This window comes from Lissotriton helveticus, chromosome 11 (assembly GCF_964261635.1).
Source record: "Lissotriton helveticus chromosome 11, aLisHel1.1, whole genome shotgun sequence".
Classification (NCBI taxonomy): Eukaryota; Metazoa; Chordata; class Amphibia; order Caudata; family Salamandridae; genus Lissotriton; species Lissotriton helveticus.
In genome coordinates, this window is record NC_136072.1 from 206,924,711 (window position 1) to 206,938,774 (window position 14,064).

Consider the following 14,064-nt stretch of genomic DNA (forward strand, 5'->3'; position numbering starts at 1 on the left):
AGTGCAGCAAAAAGCAAAAATCTGGGTGATCATAGGATTGCAGACCCTACTCTCCTACAGCGATGAATGATGATTGGTCTGAGCTTTGATTGATGATTGGTATGAACGATGATTGGTGTGCGTGATGAGTGATGATTGGTGTGCGTGATGAGTGATGATTGGTATGAGCGATGATTGGAATGAGCGATGATTGGAATGAGCGATGATTGGAATGAGCGATGATTGGAATGAGCGATGATTGGAATGAGCGATGATTGGAATGAGCGATGATTGGAATGAGCGATGATTGGAATGAGCGATGATTGGAATGAGCGATGATTGGAATGAGTGATGATTGGAATGAGCGATGAGTGATGATTGGAATGAGCGATGATTGGAATGAGCGATGATTGATGATTCGTCTGAGCTTTGATTGATGATTGGTGTGAAGTTGGCCTGATATATAATGCTCACTAATTCTAGTGATTACTTTGTATCAGTCCAAACAACCCTTCTGGTGATTGGTTGTAAGTCAACCTTATAGACCAGCTATCCTAGGGGTAGCATGGACAAAGCAGTCTTAGGCTAAACTCTTTATGGCATGTGAAGCCGGCTGTTTTACCATATATAACCCTTTGAATACCAAATGAAAGGACACCACACAGGTTGTTATAAAAATAAACAATCTATTTATTTATAACATACACCTCTGAACTCTTTATGAGGTCAGAGGGCTAAGCACATGACAAAGACTTCGGAAAAATACGAATGACAACCTTGCCCCAGCTGTGCTAGCAGCCAGTTGTGTCAGTTTTGGATGGCCAGCCAGGGGTGGCATAATACATGCTGCAGCCCCTGGGTACACCTATGCCCTGGGTACCTAAGGTACACTGTACAGGGGCTGATAAGATGACCCAGTATCCAATCAGATATGTACCTAAGGTACATGGAGTCCATTTTACAGAGAGAGCAGGAAGCCTGGGGCCCTGAATAGCAGGATCCCAGGCCAACTATGTTGAAAACCAGCTAAACACTAGGCAAAAAGTTGGGGGCAACCATAGTCAGATATCCACCTTCCTATATGCGTGAATCCAGGAATGACGTTCCACTTGCACTTCGTGTGGCAGTGAAACTCACTTCTTGGATTTTTGAAAGACGTTTCCTGGAGGAAGCGTCCGAATAGTAAATTAAAAAAAGATACAGATAGTTAAAAGGAGTGCGGGTATATAGATGATTAATATCGATGCGGTATCTCTCTGCTGAAAGTCAGGTTAGAGCAGGACACGTGATACGCGTCCTGGTTCCTGCACACCAGATGCTAATTCACAAACACGCTCCTGCTTTGGGGAGAATGAAGAGGACAGAAGGAAGAGAGAAGCCTTTGTTGATCCCTAGAGAAGAAGGGTGAAATGAGGAGAAGGAGCGCAGGACTTTGTAGAGCAGAAAGATGAAATGAGGAAACGGGTTACAAGAAGGATGAAATGAGTAGAAGGAGCGCAGGACTTTGTAGAGCCGAAAGATGAAATGAGGAGACGGGTTACAAGAAGGGTGAAATGAGGAGACGGATTACTTTCTTCACGAGAGGGGCAGAGGACTCTAGAAGGAACAAAGCAGCCTCCAGGTGTCCCCTCTGTTTTCAAGAGAGCAAACACCCCCCCCCCCCCAAAGAAATGAACCCAACTACTCCTCAGTTCACCCTCCTGCTCTCTAGCAGGGGCGTGCTTGTGATCTAGGAGGTGTCAGCATAGCAGAGACAAAGGGGCTGGGGTTGTCTGTGCCTGCGTGGAACCTGTTTTTTAGCCAATGACGAGAGTAGAAAATACATAGCTGCCAAGGTTTCAGATTGCTTATGGGTGATATTTTCGTAATTTCAGTGTAATTATGAGTGACATTCGTCAACTATGAGCGCTGTGAAATCCTCGCTGGATATCACGCGCTAATCCTGTTATTTGCACTTGAAGCGACAATCCGGAGCAGGATACAGCTTGCTGTGAGTGTGTGATTGGACTCCTCACACGGTGGGCGTGTGGAGGGAGTGGAGGGAGTGGAGCTGGTGTCACACAGTGGCCGTGTGAAGGGAGTGGAGCTGGTGTCACACGGTGGGCGAGTGAAGGGAGTGGAGCTGGTGTCACACGGTGGGCGTGTGAAGGGAGTGGAGCTGGTGTCACACGGTGGGCTTGTGAAGGGAGTGGAGCTGGTGTCACACAGTGGCCGTGTGAAGGGAGTGGAGCTGGTGTCACACAGTGGCCGTGTGAAGGGAGTGGAGCTGGTGTCACACAGTGGCCGTGTGAAGGGAGTGGAGCTGGTGTCACACGGTGGCCGTGTGAAGGGAGTGGAGCTGGTGTCACAAGGTGGCCGTGTGAAGGGAGTGGAGCTGGTGTCACACGGTGGCCGTGTGAAGGGAGTGGAGCTGGTGTCACACGGTGGCCGTGTGAAGGGAGTGGAGCTGGTGTCACACGGTGGCCGTGTGAAGGGAGTGGAGCTGGTGTCACACGGTGGCCGTGTGAAGGGAGTGGAGCTGGTGTCACACGGTGGCCGTGTGAAGGGAGTGGAGCTGGTGTCACACGGTGGCCGTGTGAAGGGAGTGGAGCTGGTGACACACGGTGGCCGTGTGAAGGGAGTGGAGCTGGTGACACACGGTGGCCGTGTGAAGGGAGTGGAGCTGGTGACACACGGTGGCCGTGTGAAGGGAGTGGAGCTACGGTGACCGTGAGTGTGCAGGTCATGGGTCCACTGTCGGTCTCTTTGAAAGCTTCCACCGCTGGGGGTCAAACAAATGCAGCGTCACCGCCTGCCCACAATCCTTTGCGAAATATCTGCATACAAACCCTCATTGCATTTGCCTTTCATCCCTGAGGCCACGAATAACTATTTGAATGAACTCTGTGTTTGTAGATTCTCTTGTGCATTTTTGTTCCTAACCCTCTCTCGTTAATCGTCTCTAGTGCAGCCTCACCCTAACCTTACTGGGCGTCCGTCGTTGTTGCTTCTCTAAAATGCTGGACCCCGTACTCGTTTTGTGAGACGTGCGTGCATCCAGGAATGAGGTCCACTTGCACTTTGTGTGGCAGTGAAACTCACTTCTTGAGTTTTTGAAAGACGTTTCCTGGAGGAAGCGTCCGAATAGTAAAATAAAAAAAGATACGGATAGTTAAAAGGAGTGCGGGTATATAGATGGTTAATATCAATGGGGAATCTCTCTGCTGAAAGTCAGGTAAGAGCAGGACACGTGATACTGCACATCTGATGCTAATTCACAAACACGCTCCTGCTTTGGGGAGAATGAAGAGGACAGAAGGAAGAGAGAAGCCTTTGTTGATCCCAAGAGAAGAAGGGTGAAATGAGGAGAAGGTGTGCAGGACTATGTGGAGCAGAAAGATGTAATGAGGAGACGGGTTACAAGAAGGATGAAATGAGGAGAAGGTGTGCAGGACTTTGTAGAGCAGAAAGATGAAATGAGGAGACAGGTTACAAGAAGGGTGAAATGAGGAGGAGCGCAGGACTTTGTAGAGCAGAAAGATGAAATGAGGAGACGGGTTTCAAGAAGGGTGAAATGAGGAGGAGCGCAGGACTTTGTAGAGCAGAAAGATGAAATGAGGAGACGGGTTACAAGAAGGATGAAATAAGGAGAAGGTGCGCAGGACTTTGTAGAGCAGAAAGATGAAATGAGGAGACGGGTTACAAGAATGATGAAATGAGGAGAAGGTCGCAGGACTATGTGGAGCAGAAAGATGAAATCAGGAGACGGGTTACAAGAAGGATGAAATGAGGAGACTGATTACTTTCTTCACGACAGGGGCGCAGCACTCTATTTTTATTTATTTAATGCGAGTTTATATAGTACGAACATTACCGAAGGTGTCAGAGCACTTTACAAAAGAACCAGTTGCGTTACATAAGGACTTTGGATTACATGAGTTACATAAGAGATACAAACAGAAAAAAATTACAAATGTACAAGGTGTAAAGTCACTCAAGGAAGAGATAAAAACAGATAAACTCTAAAATCACGTAGGAATGGTAGTGAGTACAAGGGCCTACTACATATACTAGTGGTTAGAGTTCTATATATACAAATAGTAAATTGACACAGGATTTCATTTTAACAGCAATTAGGCTTGGACAATTATATAATACATATTTACATATACAACTATATTTAAAGCTGTCCAGCAAAAAGAGAAAAGCGATCAAGGGTCATCAGGAGGAGTCGTGAGGGAAGAAGGAACGGAACAAAGGTCAGACAAAACGGTGGTCCGGGTCGTGGGTATAGACAGAGACCATCTCAAAAAACAAAATAAAACAAGCACTTGCAGTGCAATAGGTCTCGCATTTGATAGAGTTTAAGCTATTGGCATTGTAAATGACAATACCTTTAATTCACCTGTTTAGAAAACTAACACATAAATAAAAGGCATTGGTATTTACAATGCCAATAGCTTAAACTCTCGACCTCGACAGGGTAGTGGGGGCGTGCAAGTGGGAGGGGTGAGATGGTTTTGGTTATTTCACGGGAGATCCAGGAGTACTAGTCAATTGAGCCTATATGCAAAATGTGCACCTTCCCACTCCGAGCATGCATTAAGTAATGTCTAGTACTCCGATACAAAGAAAAGAATGCTGCCACTATAGTTAAAGCAGACTGCCGTCGTAAAGTAAGTAAAGAAAGGAGCTCAGCCGCTATATTTAAAGTGGACTGCGCTGGCAAAGTAAATAAAGAAAGGAGAGTGACCACTATGGTCAAAGCGGACCGCGCTAACAATGTAATTAGAGAAAGGAGCGCAGCAGCTATTGTTAAACAGGACTGCGCTGGCAAAGTTAAGAAAGAAAGAAAGAAAGGAGCGCAGCCGCTATTGTTAAACAGGACTGCGCTGGCAAAGTTAAGAAAGAAAGAAAGGAGCGCAGCCGCTATAGTTTAAATAGACCCCGGTGCCCAAAAATGTAAATATCGATTAAAAGGTGCAAACTGGTTATGTCAATATGACTCGGCCACCATTACTAAACAAGCTGGTTTTGTAAATACAACACGTCCTCAATTATTAAAACAAGGTGCAGGCGTACCGTGGGCAACGCCTGCCGAATTCAGTGAAGTGACTGCCAGGACGAGAGCGTACTAGGTGCCGCTAGGGTCTTACCAACGAGTCAAGCAGTGAACCTCTTGAAGTTTCACTGTCAATAAAAATGAAACAAGATGTTTCATGAACGTGCGTTCTACTACGAAGCTTAGGAAGTGAGCATAAGGAGAAAACATAAGCTTACCAGTGTCAATATCTACGTAGCTCGTAACTAAAAAAAAAAAAGCGTGAATGCACGATTAAAAACACTAACCTTTCATTCAAAATTGATGATAATACACTGTATCTTGTATAAATATGCAACAATCTTGTGATGTGATGCTTACCGAAGGAAGAAAGAAACGACCGCCAAAAAGCTGCCTCTCTCTTAAATTACACTAACGTCAATGTCTACGTTGCTTGTAAGTGAAACAAAATAGCAAGAGTCCCTTGTATTAAAACACTGACCTTTCATTCAAAAGTGACAAACACACACTGCATCTTATTTCAATGTGCAACACTCTTGTGATGTGGTGCTTACTGATGGATAAAAGAACCAACCGCCGAAACGCCGCCGCCCTCTCGAATTGCGCTGACGTCTGTTGTGTTCTTATCTCTTTAATGCTCGTGCTTAGAATATAGAGCGCTGTATAAGAGTTCCATGTGGAACATTGATGTTACCGAGCCGGTTGGAGAAGGACGTCGCTTCCCTGGCTCTCACCTGTTATATATATATTTATCTAAATAAATATACTTGTTCCACATACTTCATAGTCTTCTACTTCACTTCAAATTGGCGACGAGGGAAACTGGCGTTTATCCTTACAGACTATATAATGAGGAGTTCATGAAAAAAAATTGTCTGTTCCTTACAAGCGGGAAGAAAAGAAGAAAGCGTACCAAAACGGAAACTTCGTAAGTTAAAATTTTTTATTTCCTCTCCCTTTGCATGGGAATCGTCAACTACGACAGCGCTTTATCTAAATAATAATTGACTACAAGCTTATACTCAGCGCCATCACAGAGCAACCGTCACTCGCCTACCTGCATCTTTTCAAAAGCGCTCGCTGTTCCACTGCATGCGCTGACTGTCAAGGGGACTGCGCGCGTCACGATCAGCGCGTCTTCCACAATCCCCTCATCGACTGACGTCAGACGCAGGTCACGCAACGTGACCCCAACGTGGCGGCCATTTTGCTTCCTCTGTTTACATCGGTCGGAAGCAATTATCATCTCGATCGAGTTCAAGCATCAAAGTCGTGTGACGCATATTGACAACTACAATTCCGAGGTACGCATTTCCAACAGAACAGTAAGTGTAAGAGAAATTTTAATATAAATAAGGAAAGAATTTACTATATTTTGTTGTAGTGTGGAACAATTGGTAACAGGTGAGAAAGTCGGGAGAAGGTCGTTTTAAATTAAATAGTACTTCATAGTGCATGGAAGAAGGAGATTCCACTACAAGTACTGTGGTTAGAGACAGAGACATGGCACAACAGAATTTTACCATTAGTCCTCCTGAACCATTTTGGGTTAAAGGTACCCAACCTGTTATAAAATGGATAGAATGGAAGGAATACTTCATTAATTATTTGGAAGCTGTTGATGAAACCAAAAAAATGAAAGCGGAGCAAAAGAAAAGACTTTTGTTACATTCTCTTGGTCCCATAGGATTAAAAACATTCTCAAGGATGAGTAAGTCCGAGGATTCTAATTTAGATGAATTTGAGAATGCAATAAAAAATATGGACAAATACTTTGCTCCTAAAGTATGCATAGGAGTCATAAGACACAAGTTCTTCCAAAGAAAACAAACCAAAGAGGAAACCGTAGATGAGTGGATGGATGATCTCAAGAAGTTAGCCATAGATTGTAAATTTGACAATTTACATGACGATCTCATTCGTGACCAGTTGGTAATGCATAATAACAACTCAGCCTTACAAGATCGTCTTTGGGTTAACGGTGACGCACCTCTTGACGACGTTGTTGCCATTATGAGGAAATCAGAGATGTCAGGGAGGTGTGCAACAGTGGTAAAAGAGACAGAGAAAGATGTTTCCAAAACCTCAGGAACTGTGTGTAAGATTCAAGCATCGAATAGGAACTTTCGTCAACAACAACAGCAAGGGAGATGGACTGGTCAACCGACAAAAGTCCAGAACAAAAACATGGAGGATAGGAGATGCTATAGATGTGACAGTAAAGAACATCTGGCATTTAGTAGACTATGTCCTGCGTTAAAGAAGAAATGTGGCATTTGTGGACTATTAGGTCACTTCAGCAAGATGTGTCGTAGGCGCACTAACGTAAAATATGTGTATGAGGATGAATGTGAGAGTGTGGATGAATTAGAAACTGAGGAAGAATGTTGCATCAAAAGTATTAGAGGGAACTACGTGATCAACATTTCAGAAGACTCATTGAAGGGAAAACCTATTTGTGATATATCCCTGGGCGGGGTAACGATTAGTGTGTATGCGGACTCTGGTTCCCCATATACGATCATAAATGAGGAGGTTTGGCAAAAGAAGTTTGTAAATAAGATTGGTGAGCAACTATACCCATCTGACGTCTGCCCAATCAGTTTTACAGGTAACAGGATTAGTATGATTGGCTTTAGGTGGCTTACCTTTGTATTTAAAGGCAGGTCCACAAGAGCAAAGTTGTATGTGGCAAAGGTTGGACCATCTGTCTTAGGATGGTTCGATCAGAAAAAATTACACATAATTCTAGACCCTAATTCTAAAGACAAAGTTTTAATTTTAGATGACTGTAGTAGAATGGAAGAAAAGTTATCTGAAAGTTTTCCCAAAGTTTTCAATAAGAAGCTGGGTGTTCTAAAAGGGTTTGAACATAAAATAATTTTAAAGGCTGATGCACAACCCAAGGTTCATAAAGTGAGACCAATACCTATTCTCATAAGGGAGGAAGTGAAAAAAGAAATCCAAGGTCTACTTGAAAAAGGTATTATAGAGGAAGTGGAAACATCAGAGTGGATTTCTCCGATTGTGGTTGCCCGGAAACCCAACGGAAAAATCCGTCTATGCATCGATTTGCGCCATTTGAACAATAACATCGTCGTGGAAAAGTTTCCCCTTCCTAGAATAAATGAAATGGTTTCTTCCCTTAAAGGAGCTACATGGTTCTCCACGGTGGATCTTTCTGCCGCCTACCATCAGGTAATGTTGGACCCGAACTCTAAAAACCTCACGGCGTTTATAACACCGTTTGGTTGTTATCAGTTCAGGCGTATGCCTTTTGGTTTGGCCTCAGCCGCTGCTGTATTTCAGCGGCTGATGCATAGACTGTTTGGAGACATGGAAAATGTCTCATTTTTTCAAGATGATATTCTCGTGGCAGCTAAAGACAAGGAAAGTCATGATTCCAAATTGAAACAAGTTTTAGAAACCTTACAGTCAGCTGGTCTGACTGTAGAGTTGTCAAAGTGCAAATTCAGCCAAAGAAGTGTTTCATACTTGGGGCATGTCATAAGTGAGGAAGGTGTCCAACCCAAGCCTACCTTGGTGGAGAATATTGTTAAGTTCTCGGCGCCTATATCGAAAGATGAAGTGAGAGCTTTTCTCGGAATGGCTGAATACTGTGCCAAATTCATAAAAAATTTTGCAGCAAAAGTTCACAATATGCGTGCATTGCTGAAGAAGAACTCTAAGTTCTTTTGGAGTGATTTGTGTGAGGAAGAATTTAATTTGATCAAAAGGGAGTTGCAAAAAGTAAATGCTCTTGCCAGTTTTGACCCTAATGCTGACTGTTTGCTCACAACTGACGCAAGTGATAAGGGTTTGGGCGCTGTGTTATCTCAGTATGATGACTGTGGTAAAGAAAAGGTAATTCTTTTTGCCTCTAGGGCCCTTTCCCCTGCTGAAAGTAGATACCCTATCATCGAGAGGGAGGCCCTAGCGTGTGCATGGGCGTTGGAGCATTTCCGAGCATTTGTTTGGGGCAAACCTGTGACCATTCGTACAGACCATAAACCATTGATCCGCATTTTGTCATGTGATGGCATCTCAGGTGCGTCCGCAAGGTTGGCTAGACTATCTATGCGGATGAAGGAATATATCTACAATATGGTTTATCTACCGGGTAGGGACAACCGTATTGCTGATTGTCTGTCAAGACTTCCACCCCCTTTGGAAGAATGTGAGGATGACCCCTGGAGCGAATACTGTGTGGCTTTGATACACGATTGTGGTGAGCCTGCGATAAGTAAAACAGAATGGTTAACCGAACAGAGTAAGGATTCTGTATTGGGAAGTGTTTTAGAGTATATTTGTAAGGGCTGGCCCAAAGTGAGGAATATTCCTGGTTTGGATGCTTTTTGGCAAATCCGTACGGAGTTGTCATCTGAAAATGATATGTTGTTTAGAGGTGATAGGATTGTCCCACCTGTGTCCTTAAGGAAAAAGATTCTGCAATTGTGCCATGAGGGACATTTTGGGATTATGAGAACCAAGTCTATTGTCAAAGGTATGTTCTGGTGGCCAGGAATTGACGGGGAAGTTGAGGAGTTTGTTAGAAAGTGTACGGTTTGCATGTCTGCTGACAAAACTCTAAGGACCTTTAAGCCCAAGATGAGTGATGGTTTAATTCCCAACTTTCCGTGGGACACCATCGCAGTGGATATTTTTGGACCTGTAGGTGATTCTAGGGATTATGGTTTGGTGGCTATTGACCTTTTTTCCAAGTGGCCCATTGTCAAAATTGTGGAAAGAGTTGACACTCCAACAGTACTAAAATTTTTGGACAAAATTTTTATGGCAGAAGGTTTACCAGCCTGTGTGCTATCGGACAATGGTGTCCAATTTACGTCTAGACTAGCTAAAGAGTATTTCGACAGATGTGGGGTTAAACACAAAACCACCGCTTTATATAACCCTAGTGGCAACGGCACTGTCGAAAGGTTTAACAGAGTGATCAAGGGCGTCATTCAAGCCTCTGTGCACAGTGGGCTTGATTGGAAGATACAGGTACAGAAAGCAGTATGGTCATATAGAATTACTGTACAGAACAGCACTGGTTTGTCTCCGTTTACCATGATGAGAGGAAGAACGGCTAGATGTAAATTTAATCCTGGATGGCTGGTTGATGGAAAGGTGGCATGTTGGTCTCCTGTTGAGGTCAAGGACAAATTAATATCCAGTCATGAGAAAAGCAAAGAATTTTATGACTCTCACCATAATACTAAAGATGTTTCCATCAAGGTTGGAGACTGGGTGAGAGTGAAAAAACCTTTTAAGGTTCCCAAAGGTATGAGCCGTTTTGAACCACCTTGTAAAATTGCTGAGGTTTTAAGGAATTCCGTAAGACTGGATGATGGTAGAGTATGGAATCTTAAGAATATTGCATTCAACCCAGATCAAAATTGCGTAGAAGTACTTCCTGATTCATGTGTCAACAATTTTGATTGGGTAGAAGATCATTTTGAAAATAGCCAAGTTCAGTCTCAACTGGGTAAGGATTTGACGACCATTTCTGGTGAATCAGGGCAATCCTACTTTCCCTTGTGTTTTGAGGGGGGAGTGGGTGAAGGTTGTAGTCATGAGCATGATGTTCAAACTGATGTCAATGATTTTACAGACTTGGACGCAGGTGTCACACAGAATAAGACTAATATACTACCTGACAAAAGAACAAGAGTTATACCCAGATGGCTGAAGGACTATGCTTTGTAATTTTATTCCTCCTGTTGTTCCTTTTCTCTTTGCTCCCTATGCACCTTCTATTTTCTTTTGTTTCACCTTTCCGGGTTGCTTAAATGTATGGGGGGGGGATGTGTTGTGTTCTTATCTCTTTAATGCTCGTGCTTAGAATATAGAGCGCTGTATAAGAGTTCCATGTGGAACATTGATGTTACCGAGCCGGTTGGAGAAGGACGTCGCTTCCCTGGCTCTCACCTGTTATATATATATTTATCTAAATAAATATACTTGTTCCACATACTTCATAGTCTTCTACTTCACTTCAACGTCATAACGTACGTGAGTGCGTGCTTGCTGTTTAAAGATATATCAACCTCAAGACTATTAAGGGCTCTCTGCATTAACAAAACTTTATTAAAGCCAACTGTGAACGCAAACCTCCAGCGTAAGGCTACCTACAGACTCTACTGTACATCAATTTGGACACAAACCTCCGCATATAAGAGTACAAAAAACGCATGCTTCGTAAGTTGCATCCTAAGCCTGTGATCTTCCGAAAGAAAAAACAATAGGTAATAAGCCGTGATGAGGAATGATAAACCAATGAAGACTTGTGTAAAAAGAGAACAGACAACTAAAAAAAACAAGCACCGTTTCTACCCTACCTCCTCCACCGCCCAGGAACGTGCTGGAATGACGGTGTACCGTAGTTTCAAATCTTCCCATCTAGCTGATCTTCCCCCTCGTTTGTGCGCATGCGTTTCAGTAAACGCAAGCGCAGAACGCTCCTTTTCTAAATCTAGTTGATCTTCCCCCTTGGGCTGCCGTTCTAGTGCGCATGCGTCATTTCACGCATGCGTACTAAGTCGTTTTTTCATTCATCTTGAAGCTCCCGCGGCAGCGTCAACACCATTACCAGTTGAGCTCTGCCTTTTTTCGTGCGCATGCGTGTCATTTCACGCATGCGCACTAAGTCCTCTGAATTTGAAACTTCCGCTGCAGCAGCGGGCAGCGTTACTACCAGTGATTGTGGCTGTTAACCAGCCTGTCACCGCGGCGCGCTGCATGGACCAGCACCGGACTTTCATCCCTTCAGAAGCCCAGCGAGAGGACAGGAGAGGCGGGTTCAGGTACCGCCGCAGTGCTTTGCGTGGAAGCAGGAGGCGGTAAGTTGAGGGGAAGGCATGTGAGGTCTTGTTAAGAATTACACATAAATTGAAAGGTAATTCCTTTATTTCGAGTCAACACGCATGCTCCTACAAAGCGCCGGAGCTCAGCTGCAGGCAGATTCGCGATCAGCTGGGAACTGTCACTTCTGACAGTTACCAGCTGATGACATCACTCCTGGTACAGTGTCCTCTCAGGGACACAAACAAGCACATCTGATAAGGTGTCCCGTAGTGGACACAAGTACATAAACACAGCACATCCCCCTCCTATAGCGAGAACTGAAACCAACAAAAACCAGGATGAGCGTAATGCTCCGCTAACCACATATATAGTCTTTAAGTTTGGCAGGCGGTCCTAACGGTCTACCAGCCCTGCTTCTATCCATAGGCTGTGTCAGGTCAAGCACTGGGATGGCAGGCAACCTGCGCCTTGTGGCCACAGGACTGGATGTAAAGGTTGTGTGGTCCTCTGGTTGGGTGTCCACGTGCATGTCATTATCACCATTCTCCACCTGGGTTGTAGGAAGTTCAATGTCCGAATTAGTGTCTGATAAATATTGTTTTGCCAGACCTCCCTTCTGCGTACTAGGCTGCTCCTTGGTAGCATCAACACGTGTGTTGTCCTCTACCTCGTTTCCCGGATGTTCGTGGGCAGACAATGCTGAGAAATGCCAGACCTTTCCGTCATTAAGGCGTGCGGAATTGCAGTACACTTCCCGAACGGTACGGGGTTTGGTGTATATTTCTTGACCCTTGATGATGTGTCCACTTCCTTTTTCCTTCACCGCATGTCCTGCCTTGATTGCTACCTCGTTGCATCCGTGTTTTTTGTCGTAGACACACTTCCTCCTAGATTGTGCTTGAGTCAGTCTTTCTTCCACCATCTTAGAAGACCAGTGTACCCTTCGCGCAGCCTTGACCCAGCCCACATTGTCCTTTGTGAGTGGAGTCCGACCGCGCATGAGTTCGAATGGGCTGTGACCTGTAGACTCACACGGCGTTATTCTGTAGGCCCACACAGTTTTCATTCCATCTTTTGTCCAGTTAAGATGGTTAGAGTTTGCAATCTGAATTATACCTTTGAGGATCCTATTAAATGTCTCTACGGCCCCATTGCCAGCAGGATGGTAAAGAGAAGTTGTTTTGTGTTCAATGTTGTGTTTCACCATGTACTTTTTAAACAATCCTGAGGTAAATTGAACATCGTTGTCACTCACCACCCATTTGGGTAGTCCTTCACGTGTGAAAGTGTCCTCTAAGAATTGTACCACGTGCTGTGAGTCAGCCTTCTTAGTGATTCTTACTTCGGGCCATTTGGTGTAGTGGTCGATAATGACAATTATGTATAGTTGTTCATTGTCATTGAGTATAGGTCCCATTATGTCAATCCCAATTCCTTCCCATGGCATAGATGGGCACTGTATTGGATGCAGAGGTGGTTTGAATGTTACCTGTGCCTTGTCAGAGTCCACGCACAACTTACAACCTCTAACCTTCCTTTCCACATCCAGGCTGACACCTGGCCACCAATACATGTTCTTCACTCTGCTTTTGATTTTAGCAATGCCCAGGTGTCCCTCATGGCATATTTTCAAAATGTTCTCCCTGATGGCCGTCGGCGGTACATATCTTCCGCTTCTCATAAGTACTCCTTCTTCTATTGATAACTCGTCTTTTACTTCCCAGAAGGATTTAGCTTGATCATTTAACTTGTTTTTGCTTGACCAACCTTCTTTGATCATTCGTATTATCATTCCGATGTCTTTCTTTATCCTGTTCTTCCAACCATTCCTTCTTCGTTATCCCAGTGGAGCATTCCCACAAATTTGCAATGCATGGACCTTCAATTTCATTGATTTCAGTGTTAGCTTTTAATTTGGGTCCATTGTCTTCCTCCTGTTCATCGTCTATGTTGAGAATGTACATGTTGATGTCTTCGTCATCCTCATCATTTAACTCTTCATTTTCATCTTCCACTGCTTCTATACGTTGGGGTCTTCTCCTATTGCAAGCTTTGTTAAAATGTCCAACTAGACCACAGTATGTGCATTTTGCCTCACGGGCAGGGCACTTAAAGTCATACGCCATGTGAGTGGTGCTGAGGCATCGGTAACAATATCCCCTACTCCGTGTCTCATTCCTCCTGTAAGTTTGTTTGGGGTCTTTAGGTTTCACATTCGGCTTACTAACTTTCCAATC

At 44.1% G+C, this 14,064-nt stretch overlaps 1 protein-coding gene across 4 annotated transcripts in view; it reads right to left on the minus strand.

The window, feature by feature from the left end:
* Positions 1-11,521, minus strand: part of LOC144792353 (uncharacterized) — a 250,193-nt gene extending 238,672 nt beyond the window's left edge. Inside the window, exons 1-3 of one of the 4 annotated variants that reach the window (XM_078667326.1) lie at positions 5,381-5,436; positions 5,239-5,265; positions 5,041-5,148 (exon numbers count right to left, since the gene is read on the minus strand). The gene's annotated coding sequence lies outside the window, so the exon portion shown is untranslated. Of the gene's footprint in view, positions 1-5,040; positions 5,149-5,238; positions 5,266-5,380; positions 5,437-5,501; positions 5,627-11,361 lie in introns of those variants that run through there. The other 3 variants (XM_078667325.1, XM_078667321.1, XM_078667322.1) reach the window with 3 other exon arrangements.
* Positions 11,522-14,064: the final 2,543 nt, after the last annotated feature.